At 37.0% G+C, this 7915-nt stretch overlaps 1 long non-coding RNA gene across 1 annotated transcript in view; it reads left to right on the top strand.

The window, feature by feature from the left end:
* Positions 1-2091: 2091 nt before the first annotated feature.
* LOC141491680 (uncharacterized) overlaps positions 2092-7915 on the top strand; it is a 91663-nt gene continuing 85839 nt past the window's right edge. The window contains exon 1 of the long non-coding RNA XR_012469704.1: positions 2092-2256. This is a non-coding gene — a long non-coding RNA (uncharacterized LOC141491680). The remainder of the gene's footprint in view (positions 2257-7915) is intronic.

The raw sequence follows: 7915 nt of genomic DNA, 5'->3' as shown, positions 1-7915 counted from the left end.
TGCTTCTCTTAGTTGGAAATTAAAAAGTATTTGTTGAATTGAATTGATCACACAGTTTCCTACCTTTTATGATCTGCAGAATTAATATAAAGCAGCCCTGGTGCCAAGGAAACTACTGGCACATCTCTAGTCTTAAAAGTCCTCATATCTTTATATAAGATCAACAAAATGTAAGTTCCTTGAGGGCCAGGATGGTTTTATTTTTGCTTTTATATATCTACAGCATCTGTTGTCTAACACATAGTGGGTGCTTAATAAATACTTAAGTTAATTCATTATAATCATATAATATACTATATAGTATATAAATATATATTATACATAAGTATATATAATATAAATTAAGAATCAAATAATAAATACTTACATTAATATATAACATAGCACCTGACACATAGTAGATGCTCTAATAAATACATTCCAAACAACAAATAGTGTCTGACACATAGTAGGTGCTTTAATAATTACTTTAGTTAATACTTAATTGGGGTTGGAAAAAATGTGAGATGAGTAAAAGGGATAACTCCTAACAGGTCTGAAGGTCTTTATGTGGGGCAATGCTCCCAATTGATCTTGTTTGTTTTCAGCCATGGCTCATCTAATGTTAGGTTGTTCCTGGTTTAGGCTGTTAAGTCATTTACTGGGGCAGCTCAGCCATTGTAATCACATCAGAGAAAATTTGTGAGCTACTGTTTCAGATTTAGAGAGATTAATGGATTACTAGAGAAAATATTTTCTGCATTAGGAATTTCCTGCTTAAAGACTGAGACCTGAAAGCCCAAATCTTGGATTATGATGGAGCAGTTCCAATCCATAGTTTTTCTAAGAATATTACTGTCAAATAGATAAGCAAAGTGTGGGATATTGAATTTAAGAAGTAACCCTGGCAATATCAATGTGTCAAAAAAGATTTAGCTTAATTCAACAATAGCAGACCTATATTGTGTACTCACAAATAGATCTTGGGGAGGTTACATGTTGAAAGCAGGTTTTGCAGGAAAAAAATAAACACAATAGCCAGGAGGAAGTCACTACATTTTTACTTGTGAATAACAAGAGAGAGAAAAGGAGGTTGCTTTATAAATCAGAAAGAGCTTATTTTAGGAAGTAGGTACTCTCCCAAAAGATGTATTTTCTCTGCCTTTAAGATCACCTATCTAAAGTGAGCAGTTCCTGTTATTCTCTGCTGTTTTGGTGAATGTTTAATAGCAGGTGGTGGATGTCTCTTCCTTTTTGTGAAATGTGGTAATTTGTGTAATTTGGCACTTGCCTCACACATACCTCATCTCTCAAATTCACTCATTTGCACCACCTAAAATCTTATCTCTCCTTATCACTGCCTCCTGGTGCCCCTTCTTCATTGCTAGCATCTTCCCTCTGAGCATAACTTCCATTTACACCATGTATCTTCTAGGTAGATAGTTATCTGTATGTTGCCTCTCCCATTAAAATATGAATTCTTGCAGGATAGGAATAATTTTTTCCTGTTTTTTTAAAATCCTCAGTTCCTGGAATTTAAAAGCTATTTACTGACTGATTATTCTCATCTCCTCTCCTCTTGGTATAAGGAAAAACGATTTTGTGTAGTTTGAGTCATCCTATCCATTTATTCCAAGGAGATTTTCTAGGGCTTTAAAGACTGAAGGAAATATGGATTGTGCTCCCTTGGGTGGGAGATACCCTGCCTGGAAGCCTGAAGGAAACTGGACGTCAGTTTTTGTTGTCACTATATTTGAATTAGTGGAAGTGACTAGATGCCACCTGTAAATAGGGTTGAGATGTTCAAGATCCCTGGGTGAATTCCTGAGACCAGAGGTGAGAAAGTGACAGTGATCCAGAGGAGAAACTCTGCATACCAGGTCCTATGACTGATAGTATGTTAGAGCTAAGATATAAAGATGATGAGTTACCAGATTTAGAGTTTTGAGAGTCATTTGAAAGATGGCAAAATCTAAACCCAGATACAGGAGATGACTAGCTGGTTTTCTGAACCCAAAGTCCATTACTTGGGAGAACAATATCTCCTGTCAAGACAAGGGAACTCTGGAGGATTTTCATGACAGTGTGAAATTTTCTCTGCCAAAGGGCTAGCAAGACCTGAAGACTGGAAGAGCAAGATGGCCAGAGTGACTGTCATGAGGAGCCATGGTGGGGTGGTGCCACCTGCAGGGAGATTGTGGAGGAGAGCAGCCTCTGATACTATTTGCCGAGAGATCTGGAGGAGGGCAGGAGCCACCTGCCCAGGAACAATACCAGGTAAGGTAGACTTGGAGCCCTGTCCAGGAATGACTCTAACAGACTGAGACACTATACAGGACTCTGGAGAGAGGGCTGCTCCTGGGGGAAGGGGTCTTTACTTTCTATGGGTTCTGTTAGAGTTTCCATTTTGTTTTCTTTGACCCTCCACAAACTCTTTTGAGTTTTGTAAGTCATGTGTTTGCAAGAAGATTGGGGGGGGGGTATAATATAGTGAGTCTACCAGGCTTTCTGAGTCAAGGCCAAGGACTTGAGAGTTGAGAAATTCCCCAAATATGGATTCTTCATCATGAGAACCTGAAACAAGAGACATCTTTGTCTCATAGATTATTGCCTCTTCACTGTTGGGTGTGAATCTTCTGATAGATTTAATGGAAAGACATGAACAAAAAACCCTCAAGAAGCAACAGTGTAGATCAAATAGGATTAATATCAGTGGAAGAAGTCATGGGAAAACCCATGTTCTGGGTTGGATCAGTTCTTTGCTAATTTATGTGTCCTATTGGAACAAAATGACATAGCTGAAGGTCAACAGTTAAAAAAATCATCAAGGATGTACAGCAAGGATATATTTGATGATTCAGTGGAGAGAAGTTCTCCAGCCTTTAAGAGGATGGTTTGTTGGCCAGCACAGAGTACACCTGAGTACTTCCTGACTATTTTGTACTCAGGTGACCAGGAAGCATTATTGAGAGCTTATCCCTTTAATCCCTTGAACCAATTATGTCTCAAGGATGGTCTAGAATCTTGTTTTTAAAAAGTTAGCATAACTTTGTATAGTGTGGCAGAATAAAATGTTGCTCCCATCACAGCACACATTGATGAAATAAATCTTAGATTCACAAAATTACAAAAAAAATTTGTTTTTTCTCCCAGAAGCTTTTGGCCTTCCTGGAATTTTTTAATGACTTCCAGAGATCTCAGCAATCATTCCAAATAGCATAATTTTCACTCACAGAGGTCCAATAAATAAGGCTTAAGGGAAGTGTATGTCTTCATAGCAACCTAATATAGAATATCTGATCTTAAAACGGGGAGGAATTTGTAGTGATTATCTCTTTCAGCCTTCTGCCTTCAGTCAGAGAAGGGTCTTATTTATCTCCATTACACAGAAGAAGTAGCAGAAGTTAAATGAGCTGTCCAAGGTCATACCATCAATAAAGAGGTGAAAAATTGGGATAAGGGTGGCCTGGAACCCCAGTTTTCCACTTTTTAGTGCATTAACCATTTCAGTTTGTAATCTAACGTCTTTTCATGTTTCAATGGGCAAAAAAATGAAAAGGTTTTTAATCTTTATCCTTTCAATTTCTCAAATTATTGAGATAAAAATTGAAACTAGAACCTCTGTAGAGCTGAAAAAAAACTTGTTCAGTTTTTATAACTTTTTCCCCCCATAGATTTCTAGATTGCTTAGAGTGGGATGACCCTTTGAGATCATCCCCAGAGGTTCTTAACCTTGGACTCCTAAGGGGATCATGAAGGAGTGTGTTAGAACCAGTCTGAACTACCTCTGCTTAAGAGAGTAGATAGATGGATGAGCTTTTTCATATGAGCAATTGTCTTAAGAAAAGGATAGAGAAAATATTAGTGAAGCAAATTAAACTTTAATATGTTGTCTCCTTTTTTCCCACCCTCCAAGGTATTGGTTGTTAAACATTTACCATCACTGGATCCACAAATAGATTTCAGGGGGTCTGTGTTGGATGGGGAAAACGCACACATATATATTTTTTTTTATTAACTTCTAAGTGTAGTATTTCCTCCATTTATTTAAAAATGTTATTGTGAGAATGGGTCCATTAGATCCAGACAAAAAATATTAAGAACCTGCAACTGGTTGAATTCTATCCTTTTGCAGAAGAGGTAATTTGAGGCCTGGAGCAGACAAATGACTTGGCCAGAGTCACACAGCTAATAGTGTATCTGGACATCAAATTTGGGGCTCCTGACTTGTAGACTAAGAAATTTTTGTAATTCTTTCCCATAGTCCCACCTTGAGACTGGATCGATTAAAGCTACTGAATTTATTTAGTCTTGCTTGGGGGTTGGGGGAGTGATGATGTCAGAAGACCTCTAATAAGCATAAATAACCTGGCTGGGTGGAAAATCCTTTTTTAAGGATTGAAACCTTTGCTCTTTCAATGCTTTTCAGTCAAATTAAAGGGGAATGATGTTTTGGATGATTAGGCCTGTGATGAAACTGGTTATGGAATCGATTTCAGAACCGCCATGGTTCTCACTTAATTCTGAACACGGAGACAGTCCAAGATACTCCATCTGAAACTATTTCAACCTGTTACGGTTTCATGCACATGTCAATATTCTCTCCTTTGCCAAGGTAATCAATAGCTAAAGAAAAAAAAGTAATTTGCATGGAAAAATAATTTCAGAAATCCTCTGCTATATAAATCTACTAGTGAAAACCTGTAGCCTTCAATTCTACTTACGAATTCCAATTGGGTTTTTAAAAATACATATTCTGCATCCTGAATTATTTTTGTTTTGTAATTGGTTATTTTCTGACTCAAAGAATGCTACTATAATATAAGCAGAATAGATTCAAAACACAGTGAAACTAAGAACTGATAATTATCTGATTGATTTGATTAACCTATTATGAGTCTCAAATATCAACTTTGGAGCCTGAATGTTCCAAACCACTGCTGATGCTTGCTATTTTTGTGACCAAATTCCTTAACCACTCTGGAAATCAGTTACTTTATTTGTAAAATGAGGGGGTTGGACCTCTGAGATCCCTTATAGCTATCTCTAAACAAAGGATATATCCTATGATCTTTGTCTCATATTGCTCTTCTCCCTTAAGTTTAATAACTAGATAACAGTGATATGAAGAATTACTTGAGTGTTCTCCCTTAGAACCAGAGTCTTGTGAATTCAGAATCTTGTGACCTTCGAAGTTTGCTTCTTGGAAGATTACAGTCAATAAATCATGCCCATGCACAGTGATTTATTCTTTAAAACAAGGGTGTATTTATCAAACATGGAGCATTGATATATATATTCATCCTAAGGAAACTTGAGCTCAAAATAAATATGCCTATTTATTAGATGACTTCATATTGTATGGGGAAAAATCCTATGAGTATGCATTAAGATAGGACCTAGAAAGGGATTATGAAATTTCCAGGGTCCCTTTGAAGTTTGAAGCTCATTATCCAATATTTTAGAAGCTCCCCCCCCCCCAACCCTCAGCATTATGAAAATTCTCAATCTCTGGAAAAGAGAGTATAGAAAAAGGCCTAAAGAAATGTTGGTGGGGTTGGGGATAGGAGTGGGGGGTATGGGTCAAAAAATCTCATTTCCTAAGGTCCTACCACCTCCAGACTACACTTAGTAGGACTTAGCATGATACAGTTGTAAATTTAGTGACTAGAATTGGAAGCCCTGGGTTCAAATCTCACCTTGATTATTATTATGATTGTGGACCTCAGTGGTCTTGTTTACACAATTTGAGAGTTGGAAAAAGGAATAAGCAAATTTTAAGTGCCTACTCTATCATTTGCTCTTCACAACAACCCTGGGAGGTAGGTGTTCTTATTACTCCCCCTTTTTTACAATTGAGAAAACTGAAACGGAGAGAAGCTTAAATGACTTACCCAAGGTAACATAACTACTAAATATTTAAAGCAGGATTTGAAATCAGGTCTTCCTGACTCCAGATCTGGCACTCTGAGGTTGATTCCAGGTCTAATTTAAGCCAACTAGAGAAGGGAAAAGGCAAAAAGGTATACCTTAATACAGAAAAATCCAACTTTTGGTACAGCATGTGAGTTTTGATATGTAAGTAAATATTTCCATGGTTCTGAAAATTCTGATATGATCTGGAGTTCATATGCATGAACTTGGGATAACTCTTAGTATGTTTTATGCCTATCTGAATTCCTATTCATCTGTGATGAGGTAATTAGGTAATTACCCCAGATATAATTCTATTTAATTCAATATAGATGGTGCAGTGGCCTTGGAGTCAGGAGAACAGGAGTTCAAATCCAGCCTCAGACATTTACTAGCTGTGTGACCTTGGGCAAGTCACTTAACCCTGATGACTTTGCATCCCTAGGTATCTCTAGTCAGTCTGATTCATATCCATCCTGGTCACTGGACCCAGATGACTCTAGAGGAGAAAATGAGACTGATAACAGCACAGCAATGCCTCACTCAAAGCCAATTCATGTGCTTGTCATGGCATCACCTCCCTGATGTTGTGTTCTTTAAGAATGAAGGACAAACATCATCATAATCATTATTATTATTATTATTTATTTAGTTTGATTATTGTGGGGTATGGATTTAGATAGGTGATTCTAGGTTAAGAGCATGGACAAATGAAATAATCTTCCATTTCTTAGACTTCTACTAGTTAGTGTCCTTCTAAATTTTCTATTACTAGGTTCAGACAGTCTAGAGGGCAAACTCTGGAATAATGTTAGAAACTATCAAATTTATAAAAACTCTCTCACTAGTTTCTTTAGTGAAAGCCAGGAAATTACCTTCTCCCAAAGGCTAGTTTTCTTGCTCTCAATCTCAAACCCCAAACCTATTTTCTTAGACAAAAATCAGTTAGCAACTATAGAATTTATTAGCAGAGATAAATAATAAAGAAACGCAGTTGAACTTTTAAATTGGTATATCTGCAAAAGGGAAAGAGTTGCTGATTGGACTTTGCTCTTTGGGACAGAAGGTACTGATCCAAAGAATGTTTCAAACTGAGTGACTTTTCTGGGATCACACATTTGAATTCCTTCTCTCTCATAGATATTACGTGAAAAAATGGAAATATTAATAATTGCACCACTTATCTCAACTGAGAACTCTGTCTGGTCCTTGGTCCTATATATTCCTCCATCTTGTGACTTTTTCTCCTCTTGGATAATATTTCCTAAACTCATCTGTTTCTGTCTTACTTTTGTCTCACTGTTTCCATTTTTGGAAATCCAAACACTGAAGCTACTGGATCCTCAGAAAAATGGACCTTTCCTGAGTCAACTGAGCTCTTTAGAACTACCAACTCTCCCATCCCATGATTCTTTTACTCTTCTTAGCAAAGATTCTTCTTCCAATGATACTATGATCCTGGGTGTTGGTAACCTAGAACTACAATTATTAAGCAATTCCTATGCAAAACATGGTGGTGGGTCCCAAAATGGCAAGTTATTTCAGAGTGCATTTAAAAGACCAATTATATTATGTCTTCATAGTTTTAGCTAACTTCTCCCAGATATTCAAAGAACCACATGGCTCCAGGATTATCCTTATATAACAACCACTTTCTCAAAAGTACCAATCAATGAAAAAAACATTAACTTTGAACAAAGCTGTCTTAAAGAATTTCCATTTTGCTGCTTCATGGGATTTGGTTTTAAATGTAAAATAAGTGTAGCAGGGAATTGGCTGGCTATGGGGGAGTGGGCAAAGCACTGGGCATCAGAAGATGGTGGGTTGAATCTTGGCTCTGTCAGATACTAATTGTGTGACTTTGAGCAAGACACTTAATCTTTCTATATCTGGGGCTATAGAAAGGGTATAGCAAACAAAGAGGACCCATGAAGTTTTATTCCTGGGAAATTACATAAATTGTGGTAAGAATAAGAAAGGGGTCTGATCCTCTTTACCTATTTATTGTTCTTGTCCTGCCTTC

This window comes from Macrotis lagotis, chromosome 6 (assembly GCF_037893015.1).
Source record: "Macrotis lagotis isolate mMagLag1 chromosome 6, bilby.v1.9.chrom.fasta, whole genome shotgun sequence".
Lineage (NCBI taxonomy): Eukaryota > Metazoa > Chordata > Mammalia > Peramelemorphia > Peramelidae > Macrotis > Macrotis lagotis.
Note: the sequence above shows the minus strand (reverse complement) of the source record. Positions and strands in the feature narration are given on the sequence as shown.